General features: G+C 43.8%; 1 protein-coding gene across 5 annotated transcripts in view; it reads right to left on the bottom strand.

Annotated features, from left to right (window-relative positions):
* The window catches only part of IDE (insulin degrading enzyme), a 202,357-nt gene that overhangs the window by 136,967 nt on the left and 50,637 nt on the right, over window positions 1–14,753 (bottom strand). The gene's annotated exons all lie outside the window — the stretch shown is intronic.

Below are 14,753 nucleotides of genomic sequence, written 5' to 3'. Positions count from 1 at the left end.
TTTATCCCTTCATATAGTGCCTGCCGTCGTGCGCTGACCCGCTGCCGAATACGGGGAGACGTAGCTCCTCGGTTTTCTGCGGGGGGTCACCGCTCGGCAGCTTGCCCCTTGGCGGCAGGTTGGTTTGGGGTAGCTTGCCCTGGGCCAGGCTGGGACGCAGAGGAGGCTTTGGGTGGCGAGGGGTTGCCTTGGTAAGTTATTTTGAATGGCTAAGACCCCCAAGCTTGTATGGGGACCTGCAGTCGTATCCAACGAACGGGGCCACTTGGGCTATGTTATATCTCTATGTTTTCTAGAGATATCTCTAGATATATATATCTCTATGTTTTCTAGAGATCCACCTTTTTCTACGCCGGCTGTAGCGGAGTCTCTTGTTAGAGGGCTGTAGTGCGGCTGCTACTTAGATTTTTACTGCTGGGAGGAGACTCTAGGCCCTCACAGTGTGGTACACATGGTGACCCGGGATGTTGCACTGGCGGCTTTCGCCTCCTCCTCCCCTCCCCACCATTTTTCCTATTTTTTCTCTTTTTGTTACCTATGTGTTGGGGGCTGGGGGGGGTGGACGGGGGGAGTCCATAGTCGGAGAGGCTTCAGTTTATGATGATCCCGGAGCTCCGGTGGGCGAGGGGGTGGGTCGGGAGCTCTCCTCCGTAGCCCGTTCCAGCCACTACCCCACATAGGCCAGCACGCCCCTCGGCTGTTGTCGGTTGAGAAGTGCAAATTCAAGCCTCTGGCTTGCGGTTAGTTGTTATCCCCTCCCTTTCCCTTAACTCACAACCCCCCTTTTTTTTTTTTTTTTTTTTTTTTTTTGGTTTTGCTCTGGTTGAGGATGGACAGCCTGCAGATTTACTCTTTAAACGCGAAGGGTCTTAACTCCCCAGAGAAAAGGCGTATGCTTCTGAAGGACCTGAAACGAGCCCGGGTAGATATAGCCTTCATCCAGGAAACTCGTTTCAAAGAGGACCGTTTACCAGTCCTCAAAAACCGATTCTTCCCCCTGGCATACCACTCTACCAATAAGACTAAATCCCGAGGAGCCTCCATTCTCCTCTCCAGCAGGATACCCTGGAATCATTGCGATTCTCTCGTGGATCCAGAGGGGCGGTATGTCTTCCTTAAAGGGCTTATTGGAGAAACGCAACTGACGCTAGCGACCATATACGCCCCCAACGAAGGACAGGATCTCTTTATGCAAAACACTCTCTCTAAACTGCTTACTTTTCAGGAGGGTCAGCTGATCTTGGGAGGAGACTGGAATGTACCCTTAGCCCCTACTGTGGACACCTCCTCGGGGGCTTCCTCCATGACATTGAGAATGCGTAAACGTATAACTAAACATCTCCACGATACACAGTTAATCGATGTGTGGCGCCTTCAGCACCCAAATGAACGGGATTACACGTTCTATTCCCCTCCCCACAAAGTGTATTCAAGAATAGATTACTTCCTGATAACTCATAGTCAACTACACGCGGTCACGGACTCTGCTATAGGTCTGAGGACGTGGTCGGATCATGCCCCGATCTCTTTGACCTACGCTCTGTCTACAAACCCCTCTCGACGGATGAGGTTTTGGCGCCTAAATGAGAGCCTTTTGCAGAACTCGGGTGTCATGGAGGAAGTGGCCAGAGAATTAACTTTCTATTTCCAAACTAACACGACAGCCGACAGCCCCCCGGGGGCGGTGTGGGAGGCACATAAAGCGGTCGTCAGGGGTATCTTTATCAAACATGGTGCACGCATAAAGAGAGAAACAGGGCAACAGCTAGACTCGCTCCTGTCCAGTCTTCGTACTCTGGAGCTACAACATAAACACTCCCTTGACCCACTGGTGGAGGCTGAATTGTCCTCCCTTCGGAGCCGGATTAATGCTATACTCGGTTATAAAGCTAAAGCCGCAATGCAACGGTGTAGGCTTATAGCCTACGAATCAGGAGACAAATGCGGGCGCATTCTGGCAAGGGCAGTCAAGGAGGTTAAGAAGCAGACGTACGTCACCCATATTAAGACAGAGACGAATGTGAAGGTTAGCTTGCCACACCAAATAGCAAACACATTTCAAGACTATTATAGAACCTTATACAACTTGCAGACACCATCGGGAATGCAATCACGGATAGAAACTTACCTGACGGCTAGTCGGATGCCTACATCAGTGATGGCGAACCTTGGCAGCCCAGATGTTTTGGAACTACATTTCCCATGATGCTCTGGCACTCTGCAGTATAGCTGAGCATCATGGGAAATGTAGTTCCAAAACATCTGGGGTGCCGAGGTTCGCCATCACTGGCCTACATTGTCCCCTGAAATTGTAGCAGAATTGGAGGCCCCTATAACCCCTGAAGAACTGGAAATGGCACTCAACTTGACTAAACCGGGGAAAGCTCCTGGGCCTGATGGCTTTACCCTCCAATATTATAGAACATTCTTCCCTTCCCTCTGCCCCCAGATGGTATCCTTTTTTAATGATATAGGGAACACAGCGACCTTTTCTAACGATACTATGAGGGCATATATAACGGTCATCCCCAACGAGGGCAAAGACCCTTTAGCTTGCAGCAGCTACAGACCGATATAGCATCTCAACACGGATCTTAAGTTGTTCACCAAAATTTTAGCGACCCGATTAGCCCGTAACTTACAGTCTCTAGTCCACTTGGATCAGGTGGGCTTCATCCCTACCAGAGAAGCTAGGGATAGCACGATTAAGGTGCTAAACTTAATCCATGTAGCTACAAAAACTAGTACACCCTCAATTTTTCTAAACACTGATGCTGAAAAAGCCTTCGACAGGGTTAATTGGGAATATATGTTCACGGTTTTACGCCATATAGGATTAGGGGACACAATGCTCAGATGGATTGCTCAGATCTATACTACTCCTACAGCTCAGGTCAAAGTAAATGGGATTCTCTCAGACCCCCTCCCTATCAGGAATGGGACTAGGCAGGGCTGCCCGCTTTCCCCCTTGCTCTTTGCTCTTTCCTTGGAGCCTTTTCTGTGTAAAGTTCGGAATAATCCAGACATCCAGGGCCTGGTGGTAGGAGATACCCAGTATAAAGTCTCTGCCTATGCAGATGACATGTTGTTTTCCCTTTCAAATCCGGTAATCTCCCTCCCAAACCTTCTACCGGAGTTTGAGGAGTATGGGCAGGTATCTAATCTCAAAATTAACTATAATAAGTCAGAGGCCATGAGTGTGGGGATCCCGCAAACAGTGCTGCGGGCTCTACGCTCTAGTTTCCACTTTAAATGGACGTCCGTAGCTTTGACATATCTGGGTACCTCTGTCCCAGCAAATCTACACACTTTTAAAATGAACTTCCCGCCATTATTGGCCCGAACTCGAGCCTTACTTGACTCCTGGACTAAAGGCCTACATTCATGGTTTGGCAGGTGCAATCTTATTAAGATGTGCATTCTGCCCAAATTCCTATACTTACTGCAGGCCCTACCAATTGCAATCCCCACATCCTTTTTCAGACAGGTGCACAGTCAATTCACTAACTTTATATGGGCGAAAAGAAGACCGAGATTATCCCGAACCCTGCTTTCCCTACCCAAGATTTATGGGGGACTGGCTGTCCCGGATATGCGGAAATACTACCAGGCTGTACACCTTGGTAGGATTATAGATTGGGGCAGGCATCGGGAGCTGAAGCTGTGGACACAGCTAGAGCAAGCCCAAATACAAGTTCCTCTGCAAGGGGCTGTCTGGTGCTATTCCCATCTTGCAAAGGGAGCGAGGACGCACCCTCTGATAGGAACAACACTTAGAGTGGGATCACAATCCTGTACTACATACTCATTGTCCCAGCCCAATTCACCGCTGTACCCTATTATAGGGAACCCACTATTCCCTCCGGGACTAGACCCCCGCATTGGGAACGCTATGACGGCTATAATTTGCACACAGGCACGACACTTCCGGACTGGAGACTCATGGCCTTCCATAGAGATATTGAGTAATACCACGGGCCCTTTCAAATTACCTTTCTGGACCGCCATCCAACTAAGACATTTCCTTGCCTCTTTACCCTCCCCACAAGGGTTTGCTGAACCCGACTCCCTTTGAGGGCTACTGCTCCGAACAGGGCACACTCCCGCGAACGTTGTCCATAATGTATATCCTTCTTGTCGCCCCCCGAGACGACGCACACCTGGCCTTTCTGAAAAAATGGGAAAGGGAACTGAACTGTACGTTTACTTCGAACCAGACACAACGTATTGTGACACTTGCCCTGAAATCCTCTATTTGTACGAAAGTACAGGAAACTAACTACAAGCTCTTGACACGGTGGTACCTCACCCCCCAAACTCTACATACCTACTACCCGCACACCTCGGCGCTTTGCTGGAGATGTCGGAAGGAAAGGGGCACTTTGTTGCATGTATTTTGGTCATGTTCGAAGTTATCCTATTTCTGGTCTACAGTCAGGACCATTATTCAGAAGTTCACGGAATACGTTATTCCGGACGACCCGGCCTTTTTTCTCCTACACGTTAACACAATGTCCATTAAACGATATAAAAAAAAAAAATCGGTTGTATGCCACCTGGTAAACGCCGCTAAATCCTGTATCCCCCTTCAGTGGAAAAGCCAAACCCCTCCGTCGGTGGCATCCTGGATTAAGAAAGTAGAAGAAGTCAGTAAACTGGAAGACCTGGTGCTCACTGCGAGACAACAACACGAACAATTTACAAAGACCTGGGCGCTGTGGCACCAGTTCATCTTCTCGACGGAGGGTACCTCCCTTAGAACCCTTCGCTGAGGCCATTAGTTCGGCAAGCGCCACAACCAGGGCTGTCCAGACTCAACCAGACCTAACCCCCCCCCCCCCTTTTTTTTTTCTCTTCTTCAGTAATGCATTGACATATCTGAAATGTGTATGTTATATCTGTAATATGCATATGTTTATGCCCCCCATTTTTATGTGTTACTGTCTCCTCCCTCCCCCCTTTTGTGTACATGTTTTGTTAACGCCCATGTGGGGCATCTCTAAAAAATGAATAGTTTATATTTGCAAAAAAAAAAAATATGCACAGAGTTTTGGGGCTAATATTTCTCTAAATTTTTTTTAAATATTCCATAGTCGAGCCATCCGTCCCAGGGCTTTTCCCTCCCGCAGACTCTATTACCTGATCTACTTCTTGTACTGTTATTGGGTTTTCTAACTCCTGGGCTAACTATGGTGTCCGTTTAGTATATTTTGATATTTTACATCTCTCGAGTTCTCTGCTCTTCTCTGAGATATTTGTTCTCACCCATGTGGCAGTTTAATATATCATGTAGACCACTTCTCCCACTGAGAATAGAAGTGATCTACAAACGCTCTGAGAACCCTGAACGGCTTCTGTTTCTGTAATCTCACGATAGCTCAGGAGATTTCAGTATCAGAATCCCAAAGTGAAATACGAAGCACTCTACATACACTGCACATATTAAGTTAATAATAAAGATATAATCCCCCTAACCAATAAACAGACACCCCATAACTGTAAAACATTCTAATTAATACATAACATATGTGCATATTTATGCGAATGGTGTATTCTGAAATGATAGTACCCTATTTGTCATGCAGATATGCACCATTCGTATAAAAACAATAAATATATATATTAAATAGTTCAAAGTAATTTTAAAAAAGCATAACAATAAAAATATTAAATTAAAATATTTATATATATATATATATATATATATATATATATATATATATATATATATATGTGTGTGTGTGTGTGTGTGTGTGTGTGTGTGTGTGTGTGTGTGTGTGTGTGTGTGTGTGTGTGTGTGTGTGTGTGTGTGTGTGTGTGTGTGTGTGTGTGTGTGTGTGTGTGTGTGTAAAGTATATATGGCGTTTTTCACACAGGCGTATTAACATATACACTTATGCAAACGCATTGTGTACTGGACTCATCTGATGCTCTGAATTTTACAGCCACCTTGTGTTATCAGCGATGCATCATCTGCGCAGCTGTCAAAATTACAGCATCAGTTGTACTTCTGTAGCCACAACACTGCCTTTATATATATGCCTATATATCTGTGTGAGTGTGTGAGTGAGTGAGTGAATATATATATATATATATATATATATATATATATATATATATTTATTTATTAGGGGTGCAACAGATCGTCACTGATCCGAATGGGTCACCCTGTTCGGATCGGCACACACAGCGATCCGCGGTCTCGGCCTTAGGAAAGGTCGCGGCTTCGGCCTAGCTCTGGAGCGGCAGCTATCTTGGTGCACCCATCAGCAGTCTACGATTTGATCACTCTGTGAAATGATGGAGCGATCACTTGTAAACAAATGTCGGTTCCTCTCTCCCTTCTGTAGTGGAGGGGAGAGATCGGATAGAAGCAGCGCTGTGGGCTGGATCTGTAGTGTCCACAGCGCTGCTCTGTAACAATTGCAGTCACAGTCATCCCTCCATACTCTGCCAATACTCTGCAATTCCCTGCCAATACCGTGCCAATACTCTGCAATTCCCTGCCAATACCGTGCCAATACTCTGCAATTCCCTGCCAATACCGTGCCAATAGTCTGCCATACCCTGCCAATAGTGCTATACCATGCCAATACTCTGCAATGCCCTGCCAATAACGTGCCAATACTCTGCCAATACCCAGCCATGCTCAGCCAATTATTATTTGCTGATCCGAAAAATGATCCAATCTGTGACTCTGATCCCAGGAACGATCCGTTCCGTGAGTTTTTTGAAAATCTATCTATCTATCTATCTATCTATATATATATATATATATATATATATACATATACATATACATATACATATACATACATACACACACACACAAATATAAATATATACACACACAGATATATATATATATATAGATATATATATATATATATATATATATATACACATATACATACACACATACACATATAAATATATGTATATAATATATGTGTGTGTATATATATATATATATATAATCTGTGTGTAATTGTATAGTTAATGTATTTGTAACCTGCTGTTGGTGTATTTTTCACTGCAGTTAAGAAAGTTTTTACTTTAATTTTTGGCCACGGGAGAAGGAAGAAGCTATTCTCTGGCAGAGATCTCCTGATATCTCCACCTCTGGGCTGGAGAAGCCAGAAAGGAGAACTTGAAAGAGAAGCACAGAGATAAAGTGGCATCTCTGTTTACTAAACATGCCGTTTCTGTTGCAGTCAATGCAGCCGTTCTGTGTTCTGAGATGAGAAGAGAAAAAAATAGTTCTCCAGCACTCATCTCGGTATATTAAACCTGCAATGCTCGGAGATAAGCAGAGATCATCCTGATCTCAGCTTATCACAGTTTACTAAACGGACACCTATATATTCCTTAAATTTTTCCTTTTCTATTGGTCTCTTACTGTTCTGTCTGCGTTCAATGGAGTATAACTGCTTATAGAACTCCCTGAACACTCCTAACATATCCTTGGTATTATATACCAGCTCCCCTTTCTTGTTTAGGATATTAAGGAAAAAAAGATCCATAAAATATTAGACAGACATTTACTATTTTACCATAAGTATCTCTTTTGCTATCCTGTTAAACGTTATCCTTATTTCTTACTCCATTGGTTCCTTTAACTCCTCTCTTCTAATTATTAATTCTTGCTGTAGACCAAAGTCCTGTTCACTTTTCTTACTTTTCTCTTTTTTATGGGATTGTTCTAATCTATAGATTTCCTCGGTTAGTGCTCTTCTCTTGTTATTTCTTTCTTTCTCCTTGCCCCTAGTGAGATATACATTCCTCCAACATAGACCTTATGGGCCCCCCAAAATGATATTCTCTGCTGTCTCACCCTTTTCATTGGTGAGAAAAAAAGAGCTCCAATTCTTTTCTTATTATTTCTTCACCCTCTTCATCTAGTAAAGCCTTATACAATTTCCAAGAGAATAGTGGTTTCTGCAGACCAGGGATTCTAAGTTTCATAGTCATTGGAGCATGATCTGACACTGATCTTATTTCTATATTTTTAGATATCACATAATCTAATACCCTGTGTTCCATTAACCAAAAATCAATCCTTGTGTATGTCGCATACACAGGGGAGAAAAAAAAAAAACGTGAAGTCCAGTATCTTCAGAGGTTGTATTCTCCACACATCAACCAGCTGGCACTGATACAGCTGGTGTTTAACCACTTCCCACCCGGCCAATGCACATATACGGCCGGGTGGGAGCCGTCTACTCCTGATAGGACGTTCAGGAACGTCCATCAGGAGGAGCGGGATCGCGCGCGTGCCCGCGCAGCGGCTCGATCCCGATGCGCCCGTGTCACCGGGACACGGCGCATCTCAGATCGGCAGGAGGGCTCTGTGATTGGCCCTCCTGATCACATGACGGCCGTGTCCAATCACGGCCGTCATGTGATGTAAACAAACAGCCGGTTGCTAGGCAATCGGCTCCTCCTCTCCTCACACAGAAGTCATCGCTGAGGAGAGGAGAGCAGATTGCTGCAGCTGGCTGATGATCAGTGAGTATGAGCTGTTTTTTACAGCTTTTTACTCACCTGATCTTCAGTCTAGTGTCACCACACAACACACCACACAGTACAAACACAGTCCCCACATATGTCCCCATAACACACATGTCCCCAAAACATACATGTCCCCAAAAAAAAAAAAACATGTCCCTAATAATAAAAACATGTCCCCCACATATGTCCCACTAAAATCACTTGTCCCAATGATTATGTGCACACATATGTACGTGATCACCTGCACACATATGTACATGATCATTTGCGTACATATGTCCGTGATCACACAAACCAATTATTATACACTTAACGGAATTTTTTTTACCAAAAACATGTAGCAGAATACATTTTGGCTTAAATTTATGACAAAATTGGATTTTATTGGATTTCTTTTAAAATTTATTTTAAAATAGAAAAAAGAAAATATTGTTTTTTTTCCAAATTTCCGCTTTTTTGCGCTTATATCGCAAAAAATAAAAAACGGAGTCGTGAATAAATACCACCAAAATAAAGCTCTATTTGTGCGAACAAAATGATAAAAATTTCATTTGGGTACAGTGTAGCATGACCGCGCAATTGTCACTGAAAGCGCTAGAGCGATGTAAGCTGAAAATTGGGCTGGGAAGGAAGGGGGCGAAAGTGCCCTGTATTGTAGTGGTTAATTGCTCTTAAAGCGGGAGTCCACCGGGACTCCGCGTTTTTTTTTTTTTTTTTTTTTTTAAAGCCAGCAGCTACAAATACTGCAGCTGCTGACTTTTAAATAGTGACACTTACCTGTCCAGCGCGCCCGCGATGTCGGCACCCGAAGCCGATCGCTCGCTCGGCTGCCGGGTCCCGCCGCCATCTTGGGTATGGGAATCAGGAAATGGAGCCTTTCGGCTTCATTTCCCGGTTCCCTACTGCGCATGCGCGAGCCGCGCAATCCGGACGGTCCCCGCTGCCTCTGGGAGCTGTGTGTTTCCCAGCAGGCAGCGGGGCACTTGCTGAAGGGGGCGGGCGCTTGCGGAACGGGGCGTAACGTACGCCCCGTTCCGCAGAGAGCTAGCCCAGAAGTGGGTGCAGTTACCTGGATTATCCAGGTAACTGCACCCCCCTCCCCCCTGAAAGGTGCCGATTGTGGCGCCAGAGGGGGGGGGATTCCGATGAGCGGAGGTCCATTTTAGGGTGGACCTCCGCTTTAACTGTATGTTTCCTATCCCCTGTGCATGCAACGTCTATCCAATTCTGGATTCATACAGAAGTTCAGGTCACCAGCCACAATCACCATCCCACTCAAACTCCCATAATTTTTCAAGTTTCCTTCAGAAAAATCGTTGGGCCTCTATTAGGGCAGTATATATTGACTAGAGTATACTTGACTCCCCATAACTTTCCCTTTAGGAATAAGAACCTTCCTTTCGGGCCCCATAACCTGTCCTCCAGGGAAAAGCATACCTCCCTTACCACACCTATAGCCACCCCCTTTGAATTACTTGACATTTAATTGCCATAGTACCACTGGGGGTATCGTGGGGAATATAATCTAACCTTGCCTTCATGTGATATATGGGTTTCCTGTAAAAAAAAAAAAAACAATCCCTGCATCATACTGCTCAATCTCTTTCAAGACTTTATACCGTTAAGCTGAAATATGCAGGCCTCTGACGTTACTTCAGGAAGTTAACTGTAGACATATTTTATAAAAAGTACCTTCTGTTGCCATCTAGGCTTAAATCGGTCCCTGGGTGGAAGTCCATATTCCCGAGGTTGTAGACTGGCCGTACCTCGGCCTCTGTACCACCGACCAGGATGCATCCCCGTCCTAGCCGCGTACCTCATCCCTTGGGGTGAAGCTCCAATAGGTGCGGGGGGGGGGGGGAGGCAGGAGCGGCACCCACCCCATTCGAACCACATTCTGGTAAATTCCTTCACCCCCCCCTTCCCGCACCCATCCAATCCCCCCCCCCTCGCCCTCCCCCCAGTTTTAATCACTCTTCATTCCACTCTGCCATCTTCCTTCTTCACTGGCCGTTCCTTCTCGGTCTTGTCCTGCTGGGAGGTTTGGGGCCGGAATCCCAAATTCTTTGCAGAAGTCCTGTATCTCTTCCATAAATTTTAGTCTCGCCGTCCTTCCTTCTCTATGAACAATTAGGGCAGCCGGGAAACCCCAGCTATATTTGATATTAGATCCCCTTAATTGTTCCAATAAGGGTTTAAATTGCCTTCTCCGTGCCAATGTCCCTGCTGATAAATCTGCGAACACCTGGAGTGCCACTTGTTCGTATTGAAGTGAAGGCCTTCCTCTTAGATAACTCCATATTTTTGCTTTGTCAGTGAACTGGTGGAATTTGACAATGACATCCTGGGGTACATGCGTGAGTTTTTGCGCATCACAATTGCATAATACACATGATTGGAATTTCCAATAGAAACTTTTTCCCCATCAGGAAAATTGAGAACATGCCATCAAATTTTTGCTGGCAGGAATTTGGCCAGCTAAATTCCGATGGAGCATACACACGGTCGCATTTTCCGATGAAAAGCTCTCCTCTGTCTTTTGTTGGCCGAAATTCCGATCATGTGTACATGGCACAAGAGTTGTTATAGGAAAAAAAGGTACCTCCACTGATGCTTCATCACCTAGGCTTGTTTGCACAACAATCCAAAATTTTCAAAAGCCAATTGTCATTGGGACAGAAAGTGAGGTGAAATCTTCTGAACAGGGGCCCACAAAGCAAAAACAAACATTACAGGGATGTTAACTATTCCCTATGCTATTCAAAAAACTTAAAAATAGTTATTTTGGCTGGAGGATGGTACTTTACTGGATGATGGTACTTTCTATATGAATAGTTATTATATGGAGGCTATACTTCATTATTTTTTTGGCCATTATTTTGGCTGGAGTTACACTGATGAACTGGATAAAAACTGAACACTTTCACTTCAAGTGGATGTGTCCCAGCAACAAAAACATGTACACAACACGGTATAAAAAGCCTAATGCTATTTGGTATCATGTGTCTTTTGGGACAGTACCAGATGCCAAGAGAACAACTACTGCTATGTGCAGAAAAGCCACCATCATCATTAAGCTTGTCTTCAAAGAGTGTGTTTTTTCATTGGTTTAGTATCCTGATTAACTCACATTATGCATCAGCAGATGATTGGACATCCACCTGGTGAAACAGTAAGAACAGAGAACCAGATTGCAGCCTTAAACAGCCAGATTTTGAAATGCCCAGGAAATTTCAACAATCTGGTGGAATGGGTACATAATAGTGTAAGAGGAGGTTCCGAAGAGTGTCATTGGATTTATTATCTACCTTGCAATTGATGAATTGGATGCAGGGTGTCTATTGCGACAAATGTGGAATCCATCAGTCTCATCAAAGCTGTAGCTTTGAAGTAGACTCTAATGGCTCCATGTCTAGGCAATGGCAGACTTCCTTTGTAGCAGACCATAAGGATGGTAGGACTATGTCCTTATTAAGGTGGAAGACTGATACCACCTTAGGAAGGAAGGAAAGTCTTAGGTGTAAGACAACCTTAGTTTTGTGAAAAACTCTTTACATGGGACAGCCATCATCTCAGGGACACATCTGACAGATGTGAAAAAGGCTGCTTTGCAGGAAAGGCCATCTAAGGGACTATCACTGGTGGGTTCAAAGAGTGGTTTCTGCAGGGCAGTGGGAAATAAGTTGAGATCCCAAGGAACGGAGGATATACGCAATATAACCAAAGTTTATTATTATTTTTTTTTTTTAAAGGAAGAGCGAAGCCAAAGCTCTTGAAAGAATGGATAAGGCAAAACCTGTACTTTCAGATCACTTAAAGTGGATGAAACCCGATTCATGAAATTTGAGCTGAGCAGGTATATCTGCAGTGTTTTCTTATCTCTCTTCAAAGCACATTCCTTCCTTCGCCAATGTGGAAAGGGGGTGTGTGCCGCAGCCTTTTCTCCAGTCAGCTGTCTTGGCTGTACACCAATAATCCACTCCCAGTACTGACCAGGAAGAGAATCTGTAACACAGCAGGGATATTTAAAGCTTTAGACTATCTATATATCTACATCATATATAGGGAGATTTGTTTCATCCCTGTGCATCATCTGAGGCTGAACAAGACTCAAAGACCCCTACATCTAGCCATGCCATTAAAGCCAGAGACTGACAAGCAGGACAGAATACAGGGCCCAAAGACAGAAGATTTGGCCTATTGGGAAGAGTCCAGGGGTCGTTTGATAGAAGTATGTGTACATGTTCTTCTGGGCATACCCCCACAAGGGGTCTTCAGGGACTGGGCTCTATAGGGATGGGCCAAGGCCCTAGACATGTATAGCACCCTGCAGCTGACTACATGTATTGCACTAGCTGTCAAGGTGAATGCCCATGCAGGTTTCAGTGCATGGAGCAACATTGGAGGCTGTCCCCACTGCATGATGGTACAGAGTACAGTTTCGAAGGCTTACTGAGGTTGCACCGATCTGGATACAGTAATTGGTGCAAATATGTGAAAATGTCACCAAAATGTGCGCCATTTAGGAGATATTTACCTTGTAGTGTCCCAACGAGGTAATAGGCACATGCACAATGAAGAAACGGCCCTCCAAGCGTGACATGTCACAAGGCTCCAGCCAGTTATGAAGCCAGAGTCCACAGACACCCTGAAGGAAGAAGGGCAAAGCTGGATGCTTCCACCAGTGGGGACATTGCGGGCTTTGTTTGCCAGCAAGTGCCACTTAATGGGCTAGTATGTGATTTAGAGGAATAAAGTAAAACCCGTCAGGGTTTTCGTTTGCATTATCCAAAAGGAAGAATTGACATACAGAGCCCAGGAAGCAGGAGATTATATATATATATATATATATGTGTGTATGTATGTGTGTATGTATGTGTATATATGTATGTATGTATATATGTGTATATATGTATGTATGTATATATGTGTATATATGTATGTATGTATGTATATGTGTATATATGTATATATGTGTATATATGTATATATATGTATATATGTGTATATGTGTATATATGTATATATGTGTATATATGTATATATGTGTATATATGTATGTATGTGTATATATGTGTATGTATGTGTATGTATGTGTATATATGTGTATGTATGTGTATATATGTGTATATATGTGTATATATGTGTATATATGTGTATATATGTGTATATATGTGTATATATGTGTATATATGTGTATATATGTGTGTGTGTGTGTGTGTGTGTGTGTGTGTGTGTGTGTGTGTGTGTGTATGTGTGTATGTGTGTATGTGTGTATGTGTGTATGTATGTATGTATGTATGTATGTATGTATGTATGTATGTATGTATGTATGTATGTATGTATGTATGTATGTATGTATGTATGTATATATATATATATATATATATATATATATATATATATATATATATATATATATATATATATATATATATATATATATATATATATATATATATATACATACATACACATATACACACACATACATACCAGAAAAATGCTTTTAAAAAAAAAAACAAAAAAAAAGTTATAAATTGATTTGCATTTTAATGAGTGAAATAAGTATTTAACCCCTTCACCAAACCCATGCTGGCAATCAGAGGTCACAGGTTTCTTGTAGTTAGCCAACAGGTTTGCACACATCTCAGGATGTATTTTGTCCCACTCCTTTGCAGATCCTCTCCAAGTCATTACAGTGGTTGTAAACCGGCGACATGTCTCACGGAGTTATTTCCGGGTATCACGGGCTCCGGCGCTGTAATTGGCTGGAGCAGTCGATAATGGCACGTCAGCTGATACAATGGCACGAAGGAGCTTTAGTGCACATGTGCCAATGACGTTGGCATATGCAAATACAGGGGATATCTCCTAAACCATACAGGTTTAGGAGATATACTAGCTCATTATGTAATACTCATCTGAGATCGAAGCCCTCGCTGCAGTGCCCGTATACAGCACCGGCAGGCTAAATCACTCCCGGGGGTCACTTCCAGGTATCACAGCTCCAGCACTGTGATTGGCCAGAGGCGCGATGACGTCACTCGCACACGCGCGAGCTGCCAGTAACGGTGCCCTCACTGAGGCAACAGCACATGCATGCCATTGCTTCAGTGCGCATGTGCCGATGATGTTGGTACATGCAAATAAAGGGGGATATCGCCTATCGTGCAGGTTTAGGAGATATCCTGGGTAGCTTCAGGTAAGCCTTATTATAGGCCTATACCATATAACCTCTC

Source organism: Lithobates pipiens, unplaced genomic scaffold (genome assembly GCF_037356315.1).
Source record: "Lithobates pipiens isolate NorthernLeopardFrog02 unplaced genomic scaffold, aLitPip1_a1.2 Scaffold_25, whole genome shotgun sequence".
NCBI lineage: Eukaryota > Metazoa > Chordata > Amphibia > Anura > Ranidae > Lithobates > Lithobates pipiens.
This window is presented reverse-complemented; position numbering and strand designations above follow the sequence as displayed.